This window comes from Ovis canadensis, chromosome 16 (genome assembly GCF_042477335.2).
Source record: "Ovis canadensis isolate MfBH-ARS-UI-01 breed Bighorn chromosome 16, ARS-UI_OviCan_v2, whole genome shotgun sequence".
Classification (NCBI taxonomy): domain Eukaryota; kingdom Metazoa; phylum Chordata; class Mammalia; order Artiodactyla; family Bovidae; genus Ovis; species Ovis canadensis.
In genome coordinates this window covers 11,297,647-11,323,478 of record NC_091260.1, presented here as the reverse complement: position 1 = coordinate 11,323,478, position 25,832 = coordinate 11,297,647, and positions in this window count along the sequence as shown.

Genomic DNA, 25,832 nt, shown 5'->3' with positions numbered 1-25,832 from the left:
AGGAAATCACGTGGGCCCCCCGGGGAAATCACGTGGGCCCCACGGGGAAATCACGTGGGCCCCACGGGGAAATCACGTGGGCCCCCAGTGGAAATCACGTGGGCCCCACCCGGAAATCACGTGGGCCCCACCCGGAAATCACGTGGGCCCCACGGGGAAATCACGTGGGCCCCCAGGGGAAATCACGTGGGCCCCCAGGGGAAATCACGTGGGCCCCACGGGGAAATCACGTGGGCCCCCAGGGGAAATCACGTGGGCCCCCAGGAGAAATCACGTGGGCCCCACGGGGAAATCACGTGGGCCCCCAGGGGAAATCACGTGGGCCCCACGGGGAAATCACGTGAGCCCCACGGGGAAATCACGTGGGCCCCCAGTGGAAATCACGTGGGCCCCACGGGGAAATCACGTGGGCCCCACCCGGAAATCACGTGGGCCCCACCCGGAATCACAACGGCCCCACGGGGAAATCACGTGGGCCCCACTGGGAAATCACGTGGGCCCCCAGGGGAAATCACGTGGGCCCCACCCGGAAATCACGTGGGCCACCAGGGGAAATCACGTGGGCCCCCAGGGGAAATCACGTGGGCCCCACCCGGAAATCACGTGGGCCCCACCCGGAAATCACGTGGGCCCCACAGGGAAATCACGTGGGCCCCACGGGGAAATCATGTGGGCCCCACGGGGAAATCATGTGGGCCCCACACGGAAATCACGTGGGCCCCACGGGGAAATCACGTGGGCCCCCAGGGGAAATCACGTGGACCCCAGGGGAAATCACGTGGGCCCCACAGGGAAATCACGGGGGCCCCACGGGGAAATCACGTGGGCCCCACCCGGAAATCACGTGGGCCCCACGGGGAAATCACGCGTGCCCCCAGCGGAAATCACGTGGGCCCCACGGGGAAATCACGTGGGCCCCATCCGGAAATCACGTGGGCCCCACGGGGAAATCACGTGCGCCCCCAGGGGAAATCACGTGGGCCCCCAGGGGAAATCACGTGGGCCCCACCCGGAAATCACGTGGGCCACACCCGGAAATCACCTGGGCCCCAAGGGGAAATCACGTGGGCCCCACGGGGAAATCACGGGGGCCCCCAGGGGAAATCACGTGGGCCTCACGGGGAAATCACGTGGGCCCCACGGGGAAATCACGTGGGACCCACCCGGAAATCACGTGGGCCCCACCCGGAAATTACGTGGGCCCCACGGGGAAATCACGTGGGCCCCAAGGGGAAATCACGTGGGCCCCACGGGAAAATCACGTGGGCCCCCAGGGGAAATCACGTGGGCCCCACGGGGAAATCACGTGGGCCCCACGGGGAAATCACGTGGGCCCCCAGTGGAAATCACGTGGGCCCCACCCGGAAATCACGTGGGCCTCACCCGGAAATCACGTGGGCCCCACACGGAAATCACGTGGGCCCCCAGGGGAAATCACGTGGGCCCCACCCGGAAATCACGTGGGCCCCACCCGGAAATCACGTGGGCCCCCAGGGGAAATCACGTGGGCCCCCAGGAGAAATCACGTGGGCCCCACGGGGAAATCACGTGGGCCCCCAGGGGAAATCACGTGGGCCCCACGGGGAAATCACGTGAGCCCCACGGGGAAATCACGTGGGCCCCCAGTGGAAATCACGTGGGCCCCACGGGGAAATCACGTGGGCCCCACCCGGAAATCACGTGGGCCCCACCCGGAATCACGTGGGCCCCACGGGGAAATCACGTGGGCCCCACTGGGAAATCACGTGGGCCCCCAGGGGAAACCACGTGGGCCCCCAGGTGAAATCACGTGGGCCCCACGGGGAAATCACGTGGGCCCCCAGGGGAAATCACGTGGGCCCCACGGGGAAATCATGTGGGCCCCACCCGGAAATCACGTGGGCCCCACGGGGAAATCATGTGGGCCCCAGCCGGAAATCACGTGGGCCCCACCCGAATATCACGTGGGCCCCACCCGGAAATCACGGGGCCCCACCCGTAAATCACGTGGGACCCACGGGGAAATCACGTGGGACCCACCCGGAAATCACGTGGGCCCCACCCGGCAATCACGTGGGCCCCACAGGGAAATCACGTGGGCCCCACGGGGAAATCACGTGGGCCCCACGGGGAAATCATGTGGGCCCCACCCGGAAATCACGTGGGCCCCACGGGGAAATCATGTGGGCCCCAGCCGGAAATCACGTGGGCCCCACCCGAATATCACGTGGGCCCCACCCGGAAATCACGTGGGCCCCACCCGGAAATCACGTGTGCCCCACCCGGAAATCACGTGTGCCCCACCCGGAAATCACGTGGGCCCCACCCGGAAATCACGTGGGCCCCACCCGGAAATCACGTGGGCCCCCAGGGGAAATCACGTGGGCCCCACCCGGAAATCACGTGGGCCCCACCTGGAAATCACGTGGGCCCCACCCGGAAATCACGTGGGCCCCACCCGGAAATCACGTGGGCCCCACCCGGAAATCACGTGGGCCCCACCCGGAAATCACGTGGGCCCCACCCGGAAATCACGTGGGCCCCACCCGGAAATCACGTGTGCCCCACCCGGAAATCACGTGGGCCCCACCCGGAAATCACGTGGGCCCCACCCGGAAATCACGTGGGCCCCACCCGGAAATCACGTGTGCCCCACGGGGAAATCACGTGGGCCCCACCCGGAAATCACGTGGGCCCCACCCGGAAATCACGTGGGCCCCACCCGGAAATCACGTGGGCCCCACCCGGAAATCACGTGGGCCCCACGGGGAAATCACGTGGGACCCACGGGGAAATCACGTGGGCCCCACCCGGAAATCACGTGGGGCCCACCCGGAAATCACGTGGGCCCCACCCGGAAATCACGTGGGCCCCACCCGGAAATCACGTGGGACCCACCCGGAAATCACGTGGGCCCCACCCGGAAATCACGTGGGCCCCCAGGGGAAATCACGTGGGCCCCACCCGGAAATCACGTGGGCCCCACCCGGAAATCACGTGGGCCCCACCCGGAAATCAGGTGGGCCCCACCCGGAAATCACGTGGGCCCCACCCGGAAATCACGTGGGCCCCACCCGGAAATCACGTGGGCCCCACCCGGAAATCACGTGGGCCCCACCGGAAATCACGTGGGCCCCACGCGGAAATCACGTGGGCCCCACCCGGAAATCACGTGGGCCCCACGGGGAAATCACGTGGGCCCCACCCGGAAATCAGGTGGGCCCCACCCGGAAATCACGTGGGCTCCACGGGGAAATCACGTGGGCCCCACCCGGAAATCACGTGGGCCCCACCCGGAAATCACGTGGGCCCCAACCGGAAATCACGTGGGCCCCACCCGGAAATCACGTGGGCCCCACCCGGAAATCACGTGGGCCCCACCTGGAAATCACTTGGCCCCACCCGGAAATCACGTGGGCCCCACCCGGAAATCACGTGGGCCCCACCCGGAAATCACGTGGGCCCCACCCGAAAATCACGTGGGGCCCACCCGGAAATCACGTGGGCCCCACGGGGAAATCACGTGGGCCCCACCCGGAAATCACGTGGGCCCCACCCGGAAATCACGTGGGCCCCACCCGGAAATCACGTGGGCCCCACCCGGAAATCACGTGGGCCCCACCCAGAAATCACGTGGGCCCCACGGGGAAATCACGTGGGCCCCCAGGGGAAATCACGTGGGCCCCACCCGGAAATCACGTGGGCCCCACCCGGAAATCACGTGGGCCCCACCCGGAAATCACGTGGGCCCCACCCGGAAATCACGTGGGCCCCACGGGGAAATCACGTGGGCCCCACCCGGAAATCACGTGTGCCCCACCCGGAAATCACGTGGGCCCCACCCGGAAATCACGTGGGCCCCACCCGGAAATCACGTGGGCCCCACCCGGAAATCACGTGGGCCCCACCCGGAAATCACGTGGGCCCCCAGGGGAAATCACGTGGGCCCCACCCGGAAATAACGTGGGCCCCACCGGGAAATCACGTGGGCCCCACCGGGAAATCACGTGGGCCCCACCCGGAAATCACGTGGGCCCCACCCGGAAATCACGTGGGCCCCACCCGGAAATCACGTGGGCCCCACCCGGAAATCACGTGGGCCCCACCCGGAAATCACGTGGGCCCCACGGGGAAATCACGTGGGCCCCACCCGGAAATCACGTGTGCCCCACCCGGAAATCACGTGGGCCCCACCCGGAAATCACGTGGGCCCCACGGGGAAATCACGTGGGCCCCACCCGGAAATCACGTGGGCCCCACCCGGAAATCACGTGGGCCCCACCCGGAAATCACGTGGGCCCCACGGGGAAATCACGTGGGCCCCACCCGGAAATCACGTGTGCCCCACCCGGAAATCACGTGGGCCCCACCCGGAAATCACGTGGGCCCCACCCGGAAATCACGTGGGCCCCACCCGGAAATCACGTGGGCCCCACCCGGAAATCACGTGGGGCCCACCCGGAAATCACGTAGGCCCCACCCGGAAATCACGTGGGCCCCACGGGGAAATCACGTGGGCCCCACCCGGAAATCACGTGGGCCCCACCCGGAAATCACGTGGGCCCCACGGGGAAATCACGTGGGCCCCCAGGGGAAATCACGTGGGCCCCACCCGGAAATCACGTGGGCCCCACCCGGAAATCACGTGGGCCCCACCCGGAAATCACGTGGGCCCCACGGGGAAATCACGTGGGCCCCACCCGGAAATCCCGTGGGCCCCACCCGGAAATCACGTGGGCCCCACCCGGAAATCACGTGGGCCCCACCCGGAAATCACGTGGGCCCCACCCGGAAATCACGTGGGCCCCACCCGGAAATCACGTGGGCCCCACGGGGAAATCACGTGGGCACCACCCGGAAATCAGGTGGGCCCCACCCGGAAATCACGTGGGCCCCACGGGGAAATCACGTGGGCCCCCAGGGGAAATCACGTGGGCCCCACCCGGAAATCACGTGGGCCCCACCCGGAAATCACGTGGGCCCCACCCGGAAATCACGTGGGCCCCACCCGGAAATCACGTGGGCCCCACCCGGAAATCACGTGGGCCCCCAGGGGAAATCACGTGGGCCCCACCCGGAAATCACGTGGGCCCCACCCGGAAATCACGTGGGCCCCACCCGGAAATCACGTGGGCCCCACCCGGAAATCACGTGGGCCCCACCCGGAAATCACGTGGGCCCCACCCGGAAATCACGTGGGCCCCACGGGGAAATCACGTGGGCCCCACCCGGAAATCACGTGGGCCCCACCCGGAAATCACGTGGGCCCCACCCGGAAATCACGTGGGCCCCACCCGGAAATCACGTGTGCCCCACCCGGAAATCACGTGGGCCCCACCCGGAAATCACGTGGGCCCCACGGGGAAATCACGTGGGCCCCACCTGGAAATCACGTGGGCCCCACCCGATAATCACGTGGGCCCCACCCGGAAATCACGTGGGCCCCACCCGGAAATCACGTGGGCCCCAACCGGAAATCACGTGGGGCCCACCCGGAAATCACGTGGGCCCCACCGGGAAATCACGTGGGCCCCACCCGGAAATCACGTGGGCCCCACCCGGAAATCACGTGGGCCCCACCCGGAAATCACGTGGGCCCCACCCGGAAATCACGTGGGCCCCACCCGGAAATCTCGTGGGCCCCACCCGGAAATCACGTGGGCCCCACGGGGAAATCACGTGGGCCCACCCGGAAATCACGTGGGGCCCACCCGGAAATCACGTGGGCCCCACCCGGAAATCACGTGGGCCCCACCCGGAAATCACGTGGGCCCCACCCGGAAATCACGTGGGGCCCACCCGGAAATCACGTGGGCCCCACGGGGAAATCACGTGGGCCCCACCCGGAAATCACGTGGGCCCCACCCGGAAATCTCGTGGGCCCCACCCGGAAATCACGTGGGCCACACCCGGAAATCACGTGGGCCCCACGGGGAAATCACGTGGGCCCCACCCGGAAATCACGTGGGCCCCACCCGGAAATCACGTGGGCCCCACCCGGAAATCACGTGGGCCCCACCCGGAAATCACGTGGGGCCCACCCGGAAATCACGTGGGCCCCACGGGGAAATCACGTGGGCCCCACCCGGAAATCACGTGGGCCCCACCCGGAAATCACGTGGGCCCCAACCGGAAATCACGTGGGCCCCACCCGGAAATCACGTGGGCCCCACCCGGAAATCACGTGGGCCCCACGGGGAAATCACGTGGGCCCCACCCGGAAATCACGTGGGGCCCACCCGGAAATCACGTGGGCCCCACCCGAAAATCACGTGGGCCCCACCCGGAAATCACGTGGGCCCCACCCGGAAATCACGTGTGCCCCACGGGGAAATCACGTGGGCCCCACCCGGAAATCACGTGGGCCCCACCCGGAAATCACGTGGGCCCCACCCGGAAATCACGTGGGCCCCACCCGGAAATCACGTGGGCCCCACCCGGAAATCACGTGGGCCCCACCCGGAAATCAGGTGGGCCCCACCCGGAAATCACGTGGGCCCCACGGGGAAATCACGTGGGCCCCACCCGGAAATCACGTGGGCCCCACCCGGAAATCACGTGGGCCCCACCCGGAAATCACGTGGGCCCCACCAGGAAATCACGTGGGCCCCACCCGGAAATCACGTGGGCCCCACCCGGAAATCACGTGGGCCCCACCCGGAAATCACGTGGGCCCCCAGGGGAAATCACGTGGGCCCCACCCGGAAATCACGTGGGCCCCACCCGGATATCACGTGGGGCCCACCCGGAAATCACGTGGGCCCCACGGGGAAATCACGTGGGCCCCGCCCGGAAATCACGTGGGCCCCACCCGGAAATCACGTGGGCCCCACCCGGAAATCACGTGGGCCCCACCCAGAAATCACGTGGGCCCCACGGGGAAATCACCTGGGACCCACCCGGAAATCACGTGGGCCGCACGGGGAAATCACGTGGGCCCCACCCGGAAATCACGTGGGCCCCACGGGGAAATCACGTGGGCCCCACCCGGAAATCACGTGGGCCCCACCCGGAAATCACGTGGGCCCCACCCGGAAATCACGTGGGCCCCACGGGGAAATCACGTGGGCCCCACCCGGAAATCACGTGGGCCCCACCCGGAAATCACGTGGGCCCCACCCGGAAATCACGTGGGCCCCACGGGGAAATCACGTGGGCCCCACCCGGAAATCACGTGGGGCCCACCCGGAAATCACGTGGGCCCCACCCGGAAATCACGTGGGCCCCACCCGGAAATCACGTGGGCCCCACCCGGAAATCACGTGGGCCCCACCCGGAAATCACGTGGGCCCCCAGGGGAAATCACGTGGGCCCACCCGGAAATCACGTGGGCCCCACCCGGAAATCAGGTGGGCCCCACCCGGAAATCACGTGGGCCCCACCCGGAAATCTCGTGGGCCCCACCCGGAAATCACGTGGGCCCCACCCGGAAATCACGTGGGCCCCACCCGGAAATCACGTGGGCCCCACCCGGAAATCACGTGGGCCCCACCCGGAAATCACGTGGGCCCCACGGGGAAATCACGTGGGCCCCACCCGGAAATCACGTGGGCCCCACGGGGAAATCACGTGGGCCCCACCCGGAAATCACGTGGGCCCCACCCGGAAATCACGTGGGCCCCACGGGGAAATCACGTGGGCCCAACCCGGAAATCACGTGGGGCCCACCCGGAAATCACGTGGGCCCCAAGGGGAAATCACGTGGGCCCCACCCGGAAATCACGTGGGCCCCACGGGGAAATCACGTGGGCCCCACCCGGAAATCACGTGGGCCCCACCCGGAAATCACGTGGGCCCCACCCGGAAATCACGTGGGCCCCACGGGGAAATCACGTGGGCCCCACCCGGAAATCACGTGGGCCCCACCCGGAAATCACGTGGGCCCCACCCGGAAATCACGTGGGCCCCACCCGGAAATCACGTGGGCCCCACCCGGAAATCACGTGGGCCCCACCCGGAAATCACGTGGGCCCCACCCGGAAATCACGTGGGCCCCACCCGGAAATCACTTGGGCCCCACCCGGAAATCACGTGGGCCCCACCCGGAAATCACGTGGGCCCCACGGGGAAATCACGTGGGCCCCACCCGGAAATCACGTGTGCCCCACCCGGAAATCACGTGGGCCCCACCCGGAAATCACGTGGGCCCCACCCGGAAATCACGTGGGCCCCACCCGGAAATCACGTGTGCCCCACGGGGAAATCACGTGGGCCCCACCCGGAAATCTCGTGGGGCCCACCCGGAAATCACGTGGGCCCCACCCGGAAATCACGTGGGCCCCACCCGGAAATCACGTGGGCCCCCAGGGGAAATCACGTGGGCCCACCCGGAAATCACGTGGGCCCCACCCGGAAATCACGAGGGCCCCACCCGGAAATCACGTGGGGACCACCCGGAAATCACGTGGGGCCCACCCGGAAATCACGTGGGCCCCAAGGGGAAATCACGTGGGCCCCACCCGGAAATCACGTGGGCCCCACGGGGAAATCACGTGGGCCCCACCCGGAAATCACGTGGGCCCCACCCGGAAATCACGTGGGGCCCACCCGGAAATCACGTGGGCCCCACGGGGAAATGACGTGGGCCCCACCCGGAAATCACGTGGGCCCCACCCGGAAATCTCGTGGGCCCCACCCGGAAATCACGTGGGCCCCACCCGGAAATCACGTGGGCCCCACGGGGAAATCACGTGGGCCCCACCCGGAAATCACGTGGGCCCCACCCGGAAATCACGTGGGCCCCACCCGGAAATCACGTGGGCCCCACCCGGAAATCTCGTGGGCCCCACCCGGAAATCACGTGGGCCCCACCCGGAAATCACGTGGGCCCCACGGGGAAATCACGTGGGCCCCACCCGGAAATCACGTGGGCCCCACCCGGAAATCACGTGGGCCCCACCCGGAAATCACGTGGGCCCCACCCGGAAATCACGTGGGGCCCACCCGGAAATCACGTGGGCCCCACCCGGAAATCACGTGGGCCCCACCCGGAAATCACGTGGGCCCCACCCGGAAATCACGTGGGCCCCACCCGGAAATCACGTGGGCCCCACCCGGAAATCACGTGGGCCCCACCCGGAAATCACGTGGGCCCCACGGGGAAAACACGTGGGCCCCACGGGGAAATCACGTGGGCCCCCAGGGGAAATCACGTGGGCCCCACCCGGAAATCACGTGGGCCCCACCCGGAAATCACGTGGGCCCCACCCTGAAATCACGTGGGCCCCACGGGGAAATCACGTGGGCCCCACCCGGAAATCACGTGGGCCCCACCCGGAAATCACGTGGGCCCCACCCGGAAATCACGTGGGCCCCACCCGGAAATCACGTGGGCCCCACGGGGAAATCACGTGGGCCCCACCCGGAAATCACGTGGGCCCCACGGGGAAATCACGTGGGCCCCCAGGGGAAATCACGTGGGCCCCACCCGGAAATCACGTGGGCCCCACCCGGAAATCACGTGGGCCCCACCCGGAAATCACGTGGGCCCCACGGGGAAATCACGTGGGCCCCACCCGGAGATCACGTGGGCCCCACCCGGAAATCACGTGGGCCCCACCCGGAAATCACGTGGGCCCCACCCGGAAATCACGTGGGCCCCACGGGGAAATCACGTGGGCCCCACCCGGAAATCACGTGGGGCCCACCCGGAAATCACGTGGGCCCCACCCGGAAATCACGTGGGCCCCACCCGGAAATCACGTGGGCCCCACCCGGAAATCACGTGGGCCCCACCCGGAAATCACGTGGGCCCCCAGGGGAAATCACGTGGGCCCACCCGGAAATCACGTGGGCCCCACCCCGAAAATCAGGTGGGCCCCACCCGGAAATCACGTGGGCCCCACCCGGAAATCTCGTGGGACCCACCCGGAAATCACGTGGGCCCCACCCGGAAATCACGTGGGCCCCACCCGGAAATCACGTGGGCCCCACCCGGAAATCACGTGGGCCCCACCCGGAAATCACGTGGGCCCCACGGGGAAATCACGTGGGCCCCACCCGGAAATCACGTGGGCCCCACGGGGAAATCACGTGGGCCCCACCCGGAAATCACGTGGGCCCCACCCGGAAATCACGTGGGCCCCACGGGGAAATCACGTGGGCCCAACCCGGAAATCACGTGGGGCCCACCCGGAAATCACGTGGGCCCCAAGGGGAAATCACGTGGGCCCCACCCGGAAATCACGTGGGCCCCACGGGGAAATCACGTGGGCCCCATCCGGAAATCACGTGGGCCCCACCCGGAAATCACGTGGGCCCCACCCGGAAATCACGTGGGCCCCACGGGGAAATCACGTGGGCCCCACCCGGAAATCACGTGGGCCCCACCCGGAAATCACGTGGGCCCCACCCGGAAATCACGTGGGCCCCACCCGGAAATCACGTGGGCCCCACCCGGAAATCACGTGGGCCCCACCCGGAAATCACGTGGGCCCCACCCGGAAATCACGTGGGCCCCACCCGGAAATCACTTGGGCCCCACCCGGAAATCACGTGGGCCCCACCCGGAAATCACGTGGGCCCCACGGGGAAATCACGTGGGCCCCACCCGGAAATCACGTGTGCCCCACCCGGAAATCACGTGGGCCCCACCCGGAAATCACGTGGGCCCCACCCGGAAATCACGTGGGCCCCACCCGGAAATCACGTGTGCCCCACGGGGAAATCACGTGGGCCCCACCCGGAAATCTCGTGGGGCCCACCCGGAAATCACGTGGGCCCCACCCGGAAATCACGTGGGCCCCACCCGGAAATCACGTGGGCCCCCAGGGGAAATCACGTGGGCCCACCCGGAAATCACGTGGGCCCCACCCGGAAATCACGAGGGCCCCACCCGGAAATCACGTGGGGACCACCCGGAAATCACGTGGGGCCCACCCGGAAATCACGTGGGCCCCAAGGGGAAATCACGTGGGCCCCACCCGGAAATCACGTGGGCCCCACGGGGAAATCACGTGGGCCCCACCCGGAAATCACGTGGGCCCCACCCGGAAATCACGTGGGGCCCACCCGGAAATCACGTGGGCCCCACGGGGAAATGACGTGGGCCCCACCCGGAAATCACGTGGGCCCCACCCGGAAATCTCGTGGGCCCCACCCGGAAATCACGTGGGCCCCACCCGGAAATCACGTGGGCCCCACGGGGAAATCACGTGGGCCCCACCCGGAAATCACGTGGGCCCCACCCGGAAATCACGTGGGCCCCACCCGGAAATCACGTGGGCCCCACCCGGAAATCTCGTGGGCCCCACCCGGAAATCACGTGGGCCCCACCCGGAAATCACGTGGGCCCCACGGGGAAATCACGTGGGCCCCACCCGGAAATCACGTGGGCCCCACCCGGAAATCACGTGGGCCCCACCCGGAAATCACGTGGGCCCCACCCGGAAATCACGTGGGGCCCACCCGGAAATCACGTGGGCCCCACGGGGAAATCACGTGGGCCCCACCCGGAAATCACGTGGGCCCCACCCGGAAATCACGTGGGCCCCACCCGGAAATCACGTGGGCCCCACCCGGAAATCACGTGGGCCCCACCCGGAAATCACGTGGGCCCCACCCGGAAATCACGTGGGCCCCACGGGGAAAACACGTGGGCCCCACGGGGAAATCACGTGGGCCCCCAGGGGAAATCACGTGGGCCCCACCCGGAAATCACGTGGGCCCCACCCGGAAATCACGTGGGCCCCACCCTGAAATCACGTGGGCCCCACGGGGAAATCACGTGGGCCCCACCCGGAAATCACGTGGGCCCCACCCGGAAATCACGTGGGCCCCACCCGGAAATCACGTGGGCCCCACCCGGAAATCACGTGGGCCCCACGGGGAAATCACGTGGGCCCCACCCGGAAATCACGTGGGCCCCACGGGGAAATCACGTGGGCCCCCAGGGGAAATCACGTGGGCCCCACCCGGAAATCACGTGGGCCCCACCCGGAAATCACGTGGGCCCCACCCGGAAATCACGTGGGCCCCACGGGGAAATCACGTGGGCCCCACCCGGAGATCACGTGGGCCCCACCCGGAAATCACGTGGGCCCCACCCGGAAATCACGTGGGCCCCACGGGGAAATCACGTGGGCCCCACCCGGAAATCACGTGGGCCCCACCCGGAAATCACTTGGGGCCCACCCGGAAATCACGTGGGGCCCACCCGGAAATCACGTGGGCCCCACGGGGAAATCACGTGGGCCCCACCCGGAAATCACGTGGGCCCCACCCGGAAATCACGTGGGCCCCACCCGGAAATCACGTGGGCCCCACCAGGAAATCACGTGGGCCCCACCCGGAAATCACGTGGGCCCCACCCGGAAATCACGTGGGCCCCACCCGGAAATCACGTGGGCCCCACGGGGAAATCACGTGTGCCCCACCGGGAAATCACGTGGGCCCAACCCGGAAATCACGTGGGGCCCACCCGGAAATCACGTGGGCCCCACCCGGAAATCACGTGGGCCCCACCCGGAAATCACGTGGGCCCCACCCGGAAATCACGTGGGCCCCACCCGGAAATCACGTGGGCCCCACCCGGAAATCACTTGGGCCCCACCCGGAAATCACGTGGGCCCCACCCGGAAATCACGTGGGCCCCACGGGGAAATCACGTGGGCCCCACCCGGAAATCACGTGTGCCCCACCCGGAAATCACGTGGGCCCCACCCGGAAATCACGTGGGCCCCACCCGGAAATCACGTGGGCCCCACCCGGAAATCACGTGTGCCCCACGGGGAAATCACGTGGGCCCCACCCGGAAATCTCGTGGGGCCCACCCGGAAATCACGTGGGCCCCACCCGGAAATCACGTGGGCCCCACCCGGAAATCACGTGGGCCCCCAGGGGAAATCACGTGGGCCCACCCGGAAATCACGTGGGCCCCACCCGGAAATCACGAGGGCCCCACCCGGAAATCACGTGGGGACCACCCGGAAATCACGTGGGGCCCACCCGGAAATCACGTGGGCCCCAAGGGGAAATCACGTGAGCCCCACCCGGAAATCACGTGGGCCCCACGGGGAAATCACGTGGGCCCCACCCGGAAATCACGTGGGCCCCACCCGGAAATCACGTGGGGCCCACCCGGAAATCACGTGGGCCCCACGGGGAAATGACGTGGGCCCCACCCGGAAATCACGTGGGCCCCACCCGGAAATCTCGTGGGCCCCACCCGGAAATCACGTGGGCCCCACCCGGAAATCACGTGGGCCCCACGGGGAAATCACGTGGGCCCCACCCGGAAATCACGTGGGCCCCACCCGGAAATCACGTGGGCCCCACCCGGAAATCACGTGGGCCCCACCCGGAAATCTCGTGGGCCCCACCCGGAAATCACGTGGGCCCCACCCGGAAATCACGTGGGCCCCACGGGGAAATCACGTGGGCCCCACCCGGAAATCACGTGGGCCCCACCCGGAAATCACGTGGGCCCCACCCGGAAATCACGTGGGCCCCACCCGGAAATCACGTGGGGCCCACCCGGAAATCACGTGGGCCCCACGGGGAAATCACGTGGGCCCCACCCGGAAATCACGTGGGCCCCACCCGGAAATCACGTGGGCCCCACCCGGAAATCACGTGGGCCCCACCCGGAAATCACGTGGGCCCCACCCGGAAATCACGTGGGCCCCACCCGGAAATCACGTGGGCCCCACGGGGAAAACACGTGGGCCCCACGGGGAAATCACGTGGGCCCCCAGGGGAAATCACGTGGGCCCCACCCGGAAATCACGTGGGCCCCACCCGGAAATCACGTGGGCCCCACCCTGAAATCACGTGGGCCCCACGGGGAAATCACGTGGGCCCCACCCGGAAATCACGTGGGCCCCACCCGGAAATCACGTGGGCCCCACCCGGAAATCACGTGGGCCCCACCCGGAAATCACGTGGGCCCCACGGGGAAATCACGTGGGCCCCACCCGGAAATCACGTGGGCCCCACGGGGAAATCACGTGGGCCCCCAGGGGAAATCACGTGGGCCCCACCCGGAAATCACGTGGGCCCCACCCGGAAATCACGTGGGCCCCACCCGGAAATCACGTGGGCCCCACGGGGAAATCACGTGGGCCCCACCCGGAGATCACGTGGGCCCCACCCGGAAATCACGTGGGCCCCACCCGGAAATCACGTGGGCCCCACCCGGAAATCACGTGGGCCCCACGGGGAAATCACGTGGGCCCCACCCGGAAATCACGTGGGGCCCACCCGGAAATCACGTGGGCCCCACCCGGAAATCACGTGGGCCCCACCCGGAAATCACGTGGGCTCCACCCGGAAATCACGTGGGCCCCACCCGGAAATCACGTGGGCCCCCAGGGGAAATCACGTGGGCCCACCCGGAAATCACGTGGGCCCCACCCGGAAATCAGGTGGGCCCCACCCGGAAATCACGTGGGCCCCACCCGGAAATCTCGTGGGACCCACCCGGAAATCACGTGGGCCCCACCCGGAAATCACGTGGGCCCCACCCGGAAATCAAGTGGGCCCCACCCGGAAATCACGTGGGCCCCACCCGGAAATCACGTGGGCCCCACGGGGAAATCACGTGGGCCCCACCCGGAAATCACGTGGGCCCCACCCGGAAATCACGTGGGCCCCACGGGGAAATCACGTGTGCCCCACCGGGAAATCACGTGGGCCCCACCCGGAAATCACGTGGGGCCCACCCGGAAATCACGTGGGCCCCACCCGGAAATCACGTGGGCCCCACCCGGAAATCACGTGGGCCCCACCCGGAAATCACGTGGGCCCCACCCGGAAATCACGTGGGCCCCACCCGGAAATCACTTGGGCCCCACCCGGAAATCACGTGGGCCCCACCCGGAAATCACGTGGGCCCCACGGGGAAATCACGTGGGCCCCACCCGGAAATCACGTGTGCCCCACCCGGAAATCACGTGGGCCCCACCCGGAAATCACGTGGGCCCCACCCGGAAATCACGTGGGCCCCACCCGGAAATCACGTGTGCCCCACGGGGAAATCACGTGGGCCCCACCCGGAAATCTCGTGGGGCCCACCCGGAAATCACGTGGGCCCCACCCGGAAATCACGTGGGCCCCACCCGGAAATCACGTGGGCCCCCAGGGGAAATCACGTGGGCCCACCCGGAAATCACGTGGGCCCCACCCGGAAATCACGAGGGCCCCACCCGGAAATCACGTGGGGACCACCCGGAAATCACGTGGGGCCCACCCGGAAATCACGTGGGCCCCAAGGGGAAATCACGTGGGCCCCACCCGGAAATCACGTGGGCCCCACGGGGAAATCACGTGGGCCCCACCCGGAAATCACGTGGGCCCCACCCGGAAATCACGTGGGGCCCACCCGGAAATCACGTGGGCCCCACGGGGAAATGACGTGGGCCCCACCCGGAAATCACGTGGGCCCCACCCGGAAATCTCGTGGGCCCCACCCGGAAATCACGTGGGCCCCACCCGGAAATCACGTGGGCCCCACGGGGAAATCACGTGGGCCCCACCCGGAAATCACGTGGGCCCCACCCGGAAATCACGTGGGCCCCACCCGGAAATCACGTGGGCCCCACCCGGAAATCTCGTGGGCCCCACCCGGAAATCACGTGGGCCCCACCCGGAAATCACGTGGGCCCCACGGGGAAATCACGTGGGCCCCACCCGGAAATCACGTGGGCCCCACCCGGAAATCACGTGGGCCCCACCCGGAAATCACGTGGGCCCCACCCGGAAATCACGTGGGGCCCACCCGGAAATCACGTGGGCCCCACGGGGAAATCACGTGGGCCCCACCCGGAAATCACGTGGGCCCCACCCGGAAATCACGTGGGCCCCACCCGGAAATCACGTGGGCCCCACCCGGAAATCACGTGGGCCCCACCCGGAAATCACGTGGGCCCCACCCGGAAATCACGTGGGCCCCACGGGGAAAACACGTGGGCCCCACGGGGAAATCACGTGGGCCCCCAGGGGAAATCACGTGGGCCCCACCCGGAAATCACGTGGGCCCCACCCGGAAATCACGTGGGCCCCACCCTGAAATCACGTGGGCCCCACGGGGAAATCACGTGGGCCCCACCCGGAAATCACGTGGGCCCCACCCGGAAATCACGTGGGCCCCACCCGGAAATCACGTGGGCCCCACCCGGAAATCACGTGGGCCCCACGGGGAAATCACGTGGGCCCCACCCGGAAATCACGTGGGCCCCACGGGGAAATCACGTGGGCCCCCAGGGGAAATCACGTGGGCCCCACCCGGAAATCACGTGGGCCCCACCCGGAAATCACGTGGGCCCCACCCGGAAATCACGTGGGCCCCACGGGGAAATCACGTGGGCCCCACCCGGAGATCACGTGGGCCCCACCCGGAAATCACGTGGGCCCCACCCGGAAATCACGTGGGCCCCACCCGGAAATCACGTGGGCCCCACGGGGAAATCACGTGGGCCCCACCCGGAAATCACGTGGGGCCCACCCGGAAATCACGTGGGCCCCACCCGGAAATCACGTGGGCCCCACCCGGAAATCACGTGGGCCCCACCCGGAAATCACGTGGGCCCCACCCGGAAATCACGTGGGCCCCCAGGGGAAATCACGTGGGCCCACCCGGAAATCACGTGGGCCCCACCCGGAAATCAGGTGGGCCCCACCCGGAAATCACGTGGGCCCCACCCGGAAATCTCGTGGGACCCACCCGGAAATCACGTGGGCCCCACCCGGAAATCACGTGGGCCCCACCCGGAAATCAAGTGGGCCCCACCCGGAAATCACGTGGGCCCCACCCGGAAATCACGTGGGCCCCACGGGGAAATCACGTGGGCCCCACCCGGAAATCACGTGGGCCCCACGGGGAAATCACGTGGGCCCCACCCGGAAATCACGTGGGCCCCACCCGGAAATCACGTGGGCCCCACGGGGAAATCACGTGGGCCCAACCCGGAAATCACGTGGGGCCCACCCGGAAATCACGTGGGCCCCAAGGGGAAATCACGTGGGCCCCACCCGGAAATCACGTGGGCCCCACGGGGAAATCACGTGGGCCCCACCCGGAAATCACGTGGGCCCCACCCGGAAATCACGTGGGCCCCACCCGGAAATCACGTGGGCCCCACGGGGAAATCACGTGGGCCCCACCCGGAAATCACGTGGGCCCCACCCGGAAATCACGTGGGCCCCACCCGGAAATCACGTGGGCCCCACCCGGAAATCACGTGGGCCCCACCCGGAAATCACGTGGGCCCCACCCGGAAATCACGTGGGCCCCACCCGGAAATCACGTGGGCCCCACCCGGAAATCACTTGGGCCCCACCCGGAAATCACGTGGTCCCCACCCGGAAATCACGTGGGCCCCACGGGGAAATCACGTGGGCCCCACCCGGAAATCACGTGTGCCCCACCCGGAAATCACGTGGGCCCCACCCGGAAATCACGTGGGCCCCACCCGGAAATCACGTGGGCCCCACCCGGAAATCACGTGTGCCCCACGGGGAAATCACGTGGGCCCCACCCGGAAATCTCGTGGGGCCCACCCGGAAATCACGTGGGCCCCACCCGGAAATCACGTGGGCCCCACCCGGAAATCACGTGGGCCCCCAGGGGAAATCACGTGGGCCCACCCGGAAATCACGTGGGCCCCACCCGGAAATCACGAGGGCCCCACCCGGAAATCACGTGGGGACCACCCGGAAATCACGTGGGGCCCACCCGGAAATCACGTGGGCCCCAAGGGGAAATCACGTGGGCCCCACCCGGAAATCACGTGGGCCCCACGGGGAAATCACGTGGGCCCCACCCGGAAATCACGTGGGCCCCACCCGGAAATCACGTGGGGCCCACCCGGAAATCACGTGGGCCCCACGGGGAAATGACGTGGGCCCCACCCGGAAATCACGTGGGCCCCACCCGGAAATCTCGTGGGCCCCACCCGGAAATCACGTGGGCCCCACCCGGAAATCACGTGGGCCCCACGGGGAAATCACGTGGGTGCACCCGGAAATCACGTGGGCCCCACCCGGAAATCACGTGGGCCCCACCCGGAAATCACGTGGGCCCCACCCGGAAATCTCGTGGGCCCCACCCGGAAATCACGTGGGCCCCACCCGGAAATCACGTGGGCCCCACGGGGAAATCACGTGGGCCCCACCCGGAAATCACGTGGGCCCCACCCGGAAATCACGTGGGCCCCACCCGGAAATCACGTGGGCCCCACCCGGAAATCACGTGGGGCCCACCCGGAAATCACGTGGGCCCCACGGGGAAATCACGTGGGCCCCACCCGGAAATCACGTGGGCCCCACCCGGAAATCACGTGTTCCCCACCCGGAAATCACGTGGGCCCCACCCGGAAATCACGTGGGCCCCACCCGGAAATCACGTGGGCCCCACCCGGAAATCACGTGGGCCCCACGGGGAAAACACGTGGGCCCCACGGGGAAATCACGTGGGCCCCCAGGGGAAATCACGTGGGCCCCACCCGGAAATCACGTGGGCCCCACCCGGAAATCACGTGGGCCCCACCCTGAAATCACGTGGGCCCCACGGGGAAATCACGTGGGCCCCACCCGGAAATCACGTGGGCCCCACCCGGAAATCACGTGGGCCCCACCCGGAAATCACGTGGGCCCCACCCGGAAATCACGTGGGCCCCACGGGGAAATCACGTGGGCCCCACCCGGAAATCACGTGGGCCCCACGGGGAAATCACGTGGGCCCCCAGGGGAAATCACGTGGGCCCCACCCGGAAATCACGTGGGCCCCACCCGGAAATCACGTGGGCCCCACCCGGAAATCACGTGGGCCCCACGGGGAAATCACGTGGGCCCCACCCGGAGATCACGTGGGCCCCACCCGGAAATCACGTGGGCCCCACCCGGAAATCACGTGGGCCCCACCCGGAAATCACGTGGGCCCCACCCGGAAATCACGTGGGCCCCACCCGGAAATCACGTGGGCCCCACCCGGAAATCACGTGGGCCCCACCCGGAAATCACGTGGGCCCCACCCGGAAATCACGTGGGCCCCACCCGGAAATCACGTGGGCCCCACCCGGAAATCACGTGGGCCCCACCCGGAAATCACGTGGGGCCCACCCGGAAATCACGTGGGCCCCACCCGGAAATCACGTGGGCCCCACCCGGAAATCACGTGGGCCCCACCCGGAAATCACGTGGGCCCCACCCGGAAATCACGTGTGCCCCACGGGGAAATCACGTGGGCCCCACCCAGAAATCACGTGGGCCCCACCCGGAAATCACGTGGGCCCCACCCGGAAATCACGTGGGCCCCACCCGGAAATCACGTGGGGCCCACCCGGAAATCACGTGGGCCCCACGGGGAAATCACGTGGGCCCCACCCGGAAATCACGTGGGCCCCACCCGGAAATCACTTGGGGCCCACCCGGAAATCACGTGGGGCCCACCCGGAAATCACGTGGGCCCCACGGGGAAATCACGTGGGCCCCACCCGGAAATCACGTGGGCCCCACCCGGAAATCACGTGGGCCCCACCCGGAAATCACGTGGGCCCCACCAGGAAATCACGTGGGCCCCACCCGGAAATCACGTGGGCCCCACCCGGAAATCACGTGGGCCCCACCCGGAAATCACGTGGGCCCCACGGGGAAATCACGTGGGCCCCACCCGGAAATCACGTGGGCCCCACCTGGAAATCAAGTGGGCCCCACCCGGAAATCACGTGGGCCCCACGGGGAAATCACGTGGGCCCCACCCGGAAATCACGTGGGCCCCACCCGGAAATCACGTGGGCCCCACCCGGAAATCACGTGGGCCCCACCCGGAAATCACTTGGGCCCCACCCGGAAATCACGTGGGCCCCACCCGGAAATCACGTGGGCCCCACGGGGAAATCACGTGGGCCCCACCCGGAAATCACGTGTGCCCCACCCGGAAATCACGTGGGCCCCACCCGGAAATCACGTGGGCCCCACCCGGAAATCACGTGGGCCCCACCCGGAAATCACGTGTGCCCCACCGGGAAATCACGTGGGCCCCACCCGGAAATCACGTGGGGCCCACCCGGAAATCACGTGGGCCCCACCCGGAAATCACGTGGGCCCCACCCGGAAATCACGTGGGCCCCACCCGGAAATCACGTGGGCCCCACCCGGAAATCACGTGGGCCCCCAGGGGAAATCACGTGGGCCCACCCGGAAATCACGTGGGCCCCACCCGGAAATCACGAGGGCCCCACCCGGAAATCACGTGGGCCCCACCCGGAAATCACGTGGGCCCCACCCGGAAATCACGTGGGCCCCACCCGGAAATCACGTGGGCCCCACCCGGAAATCACGTGGGCCCCACCCGGAAATCACGTGGGGCCCACCCGGAAATCACGTGGGCCCCACCCGGAAATCAGGTGGGCCCCACCCGGAAATCACGTGGGCCCCACCCGGAAATCTCGTGGGCCCCACCCGGAAATCACGTGGGCCCCACCCGGAAATCACGTGGGCCCCACCCGGAAATCACGTGGGCCCCACCCGGAAATCACGTGGGCCCCACCCGGAAATCACGTGGGCCCCACGGGGAAATCACGTGGGCCCCACCCGGAAATCTCGTGGGCCCCACGGGGAAATCACGTGGGCCCCACCCGGAAATCACGTGGGCCCCACCCGGAAATCACGTGGGCCCCACCCGGAAATCACGTGGGCCCACCCGGAAATCACGTGGGCCCCACCCGGAAATCACGTGGGCCCCACGGGGAAATCACGTGGGCCCCACCCGGAAATCACGTGGGCCCCACCCGGAAATCACGTGGGCCCCACCCGGAAATCACGTGGGCCCCACCCGGAAATCACGTGGGCCCCACCCGGAAATCACGTGGGCCCCACCCGGAAATCACGTGGGCTCCACCCGGAAATCACGTGGGCCCCACCCGGAAATCACTTGGGCCCCACCCGGAAATCATGTGGGCCCCACCCGGAAATCACGTGGGCCCCACGGGGAAATCACGTGGGCCCCACCCGGAAATCACGTGTGCCCCACCCGGAAATCACGGGGGCCCCACCCGGAAATCACGTGGGCCCCACCCGGAAATCACGTGGGCCCCACCCGGAAATCACGTGGGCCCCACCCGGAAATCACGTGGGCCCCACCCGGAAATCACGTGGGGCCCACCCGGAAATCACGTGGGCCCCACCCGGAAATCACGTGGGCCCCACCCGGAAATCACGTGGGCCCCACCCGGAAATCACGTGGGCCCCACCCGGAAATCACGTGGGCCCAACCCGGAAATCACGTGGGCCCCCAGGGGAAATCACGTGGGCCCACCCGGAAATCACGTGGGCCCCACCCGGAAATCACGAGGGCCCCACCCGGAAATCACGTGGGCCCCACCCGGAAATCACGTGGGCCCCACCCGGAAATCACGTGGGCCCCACCCGGAAATCACGTGGGCCCCACCCGGAAATCACGTGGGGCCCACCCGGAAATCACGTGGGCCCCACCCGGAAATCACGTGGGCCCCACCCGGAAATCACGTGGGCCCCACCCGGAAATCACGTGGGCCCCACCCGGAAATCACGTGGGCCCCACCCGGAAATCACGTGGGCCCCACCCGGAAATCACGTGGGCCCCACCCGGAAATCACGTGGGCCCCACCAGGAAATCACGTGGGCCCCACCCGGAAATCACGTGGGCCCCACCCGGAAATCACGTGGGCCCCACCCGGAAATCACGTGGGCCCCACCCGGAAATCACGTGGGCCCCACCCGGAAATCACGTGGGCCCCACCCGGAAATCACGTGGGCCCCACCCGGAAATCACGTGGGCCCCACCCGGAAATCACGTGGGCCCCACGGGGAAATCACGTGGGCCCCACCGGGAAATCACGTGGGCCCCACCCGATAATCACGTGGGCCCCACCCGGAAATCACGTGGGCCCCACCCGGAAATCACGTGGGCCCCACCCGGAAATCACGTGGGGCCCACCCGGAAATCACGTGGGCCCCACCCGGAAATCACGTGGGCCCCACCCGGAAATCACGTGGGCCCCACCCGGAAATCACGTGGGCCCCACCCGGAAATCACGTGGGCCCCACCCGGAAATCACGTGGGCCCCACCCGGAAATCACGTGGGCCCCACCCGGAAATCACGTGGGCCCCACGGGGAAATCACGTGGGCCCCACCCGGAAATCACGTGGGGCCCACCCGGAAATCACGTGGGCCCCACGGGGAAATCACGTGGGCCCCACCCGGAAATCACGTGGGCCCCACCCGGAAATCACGTGGGCCCCACGGGGAAATCACGTGGGCCGCACCCGGAAATCACGTGGGGCCCACCCGGAAATCACGTGGCGCCCACCCGGAAATCACGTGGGCCCCACGGGGAAATCTCGTGGGCCCCAGCCGGAAATCACGTGGGCCCCACGGTGAAATCACGTGGGCCCCACCCGGAAATCACGTGGGCCCCACCCGGAAATCACGTGGGCCCCACCCGGAAATCACGTGGGCCCCACGGGGAAATCACGTGGCCCCACCCGGAAATCACGTGGGCCCCACGGGGAAATCACGTGGGCCCCAACCGGAAATCACGTGGGCCCCACCCGGAAATCACGTGGGCCCCACCCGGAAATCACGTGGGGCCCACCCGGAAATCACGTGGGCCCAACCCGGAAATCACGTGGGCCCCACCCGGAAATCACGTGGGCCCCACCCGGAAATCACGTGGGCCCCACCCGGAAATGACGTGGTCCCCACCCGGAAATCACGTGGGCCCCACCCTGAAATCACGTGGGCCCCACGGGGAAATCACGTGGGCCCCACCCGGAAATCACGTGGGCCCCACCCGGAAATCACGTGGGCCCCACCCGGAAATCACGTGGGCCCCACCCGGAAATCACGTGGGCCCCACGGGGAAATCACGTGGGCCCCACCCGGAAATCACGTGGGCCCCACGGGGAAATCACGTGGGCCCCCAGGGGAAATCACGTGGGCCCCACCCGGAAATCACGTGGGCCCCACCCGGAAATCACGTGGGCCCCACCCGGAAATCACGTGGGCCCCACGGGGAAATCACGTGGGCCCCACCCGGAGATCACGTGGGCCCCACCCGGAAATCACGTGGGCCCCACCCGGAAATCACGTGGGCCCCACCCGGAGATCACGTGGGCCCCACCCGGAGATCACGTGGGCCCCACCCGGAGATCACGTGGGCCCCAACCGGAAATCACGTGGGCCCCACCCGGAAATCACGTGGGCCCCACCCGGAAATCACGTGGGCCCCACGGGGAAATCACGTGGGCCCCACCCGGAAATCACGTGGGCCCCACCCGGAAATCACGTGGGCCCCACGGGGAAATCACGTGGGCCCCCAGGGGAAATCACGTGGGCCCCACCCGGAAATCACGTGGGCCCTACCCGGAAATCACGTGGGCCCTACCCGGAAATCACGTGGGCCCCACGGGGAAATCACGTGGGCCCCACCCGGAAATCACGTGGGCCCCACCCGGAAATCACGTGGGCCCCACCCGGAAATCACGTGGGCCCCACCCGGAAATCACGTGGGCCCCACCCGGAAATCACTTGGGCCCCACCCGGAAATCACGTGGGCCCCACCCGGAAATCACGTGGGCCCCACGGGGAAATCACGTGGGCCCCACCCGGAAATCACGTGTGCCCCACCCGGAAATCACGTGGGCCCCACCCGGAAATCACGTGGGCCCCACCCGGAAATCACGTGGGCCCCACCCGGAAATCACGTGTGCCCCACCGGGAAATCACGTGGGCCCCACCCGGAAATCACGTGGGGCCCACCCGGAAATCACGTGGGCCCCACCCGGAAATCACGTGGGCCCCACCCGGAAATCACGTGGGCCCCACCCGGAAATCACGTGGGCCCCACCCGGAAATCACGTGGGCCCCCAGGGGAAATCACGTGGGCCCACCCGGAAATCACGTGGGCCCCACCCGGAAATCACGAGGGCCCCACCCGGAAATCACGTGGGCCCCACCCGGAAATCACGTGGGCCCCACCCGGAAATCACGTGGGCCCCACCCGGAAATCACGTGGGCCCCACCCGGAAATCACGTGGGCCCCACCCGGAAATCACGTGGGGCCCACCCGGAAATCACGTGGGCCCCACCCGGAAATCAGGTGGGCCCCACCCGGAAATCACGTGGGCCCCACCCGGAAATCTCGTGGGCCCCACCCGGAAATCACGTGGGCCCCACCCGGAAATCACGTGGGCCCCACCCGGAAATCACGTGGGCCCCACCCGGAAATCACGTGGGCCCCACCCGGAAATCACGTGGGCCCCACGGGGAAATCACGTGGGCCCCACCCGGAAATCACGTGGGCCCCACGGGGAAATCACGTGGGCCCCACCCGGAAATCACGTGGGCCCCACCCGGAAATCACGTGGGCCCCACGGGTAAATCACGTGGGCCCCACCCGGAAATCACGTGGGGCCCACCCGGAAATCACGTGGGCCCCAAGGGGAAATCACGTGGGCCCCACCCGGAAATCACGTGGGCCCCACGGGGAAATCACGTGGGCCCCACCCGGAAATCACGTGGGCCCACCCGGAAATCACGTGGGCCCCACCCGGAAATCACGTGGGCCCCACGGGGAAATCACGTGGGCCCCACCCGGAAATCACGTGGGCCCCACCCGGAAATCACGTGGGCCCCACCCGGAAATCACGTGGGCCCCACCCGGAAATCACGTGGGCCCCACCCGGAAATCACGTGGGCCCCACCCGGAAATCACGTGGGCTCCACCCGGAAATCACGTGGGCCCCACCCGGAAATCACTTGGGCCCCACCCGGAAATCATGTGGGCCCCACCCGGAAATCACGTGGGCCCCACGGGGAAATCACGTGGGCCCCACCCGGAAATCACGTGTGCCCCACCCGGAAATCACGTGGGCCCCACCCGGAAATCACGTGGGCCCCACCCGGAAATCACGTGGGCCCCACCCGGAAATCACGTGGGCCCCACCCGGAAATCACGTGGGCCCCACCCGGAAATCACGTGGGGCCCACCCGGAAATCACGTGGGCCCCACCCGGAAATCACGTGGGCCCCACCCGGAAATCACGTGGGCCCCACCCGGAAATCACGTGGGCCCCACCCGGAAATCACGTGGGCCCAACCCGGAAATCACGTGGGCCCCCAGGGGAAATCACGTGGGCCCACCCGGAAATCACGTGGGCCCCACCCGGAAATCACGAGGGCCCCACCCGGAAATCACGTGGGCCCCACCCGGAAATCACGTGGGCCCCACCCGGAAATCACGTGGGCCCCACCCGGAAATCACGTGGGCCCCACCCGGAAATCACGTGGGGCCCACCCGGAAATCACGTGGGCCCCACCCGGAAATCAGGTGGGCCCCACCCGGAAATCACGTGGGCCCCACCCGGAAATCACGTGGGCCCCACCCGGAAATCACGTGGGCCCCACCCGGAAATCACGTGGGCCCCACCCGGAAATCACGTAGGCCCCACCCGGAAATCACGTGGGCCCCACCCGGAAATCACGTGGGCCCCACCCGGAAATCACGTGGGCCCCACCCGGAAATCACGTGGGCCCCACCCGGAAATCACGTGGGCCCCACCCGGAAATCACGTGGGCCCCACCCGGAAATCACGTGGGCCCCACCCGGAAATCACGTGGGCCCCACGGGGAAATCACGTGGGCCCCACCGGGAAATCACGTGGGCCCCACCCGATAATCACGTGGGCCCCACCCGGAAATCACGTGGGCCCCACCCGGAAATCACGTGGGCCCCACCCGGAAATCACGTGGGGCCCACCCGGAAATCACGTGGGCCCCACCCGGAAATCACGTGGGCCCCACCCGGAAATCACGTGGGCCCCACCCGGAAATCACGTGGGCCCCACCCGGAAATCACGTGGGCCCCACCCGGAA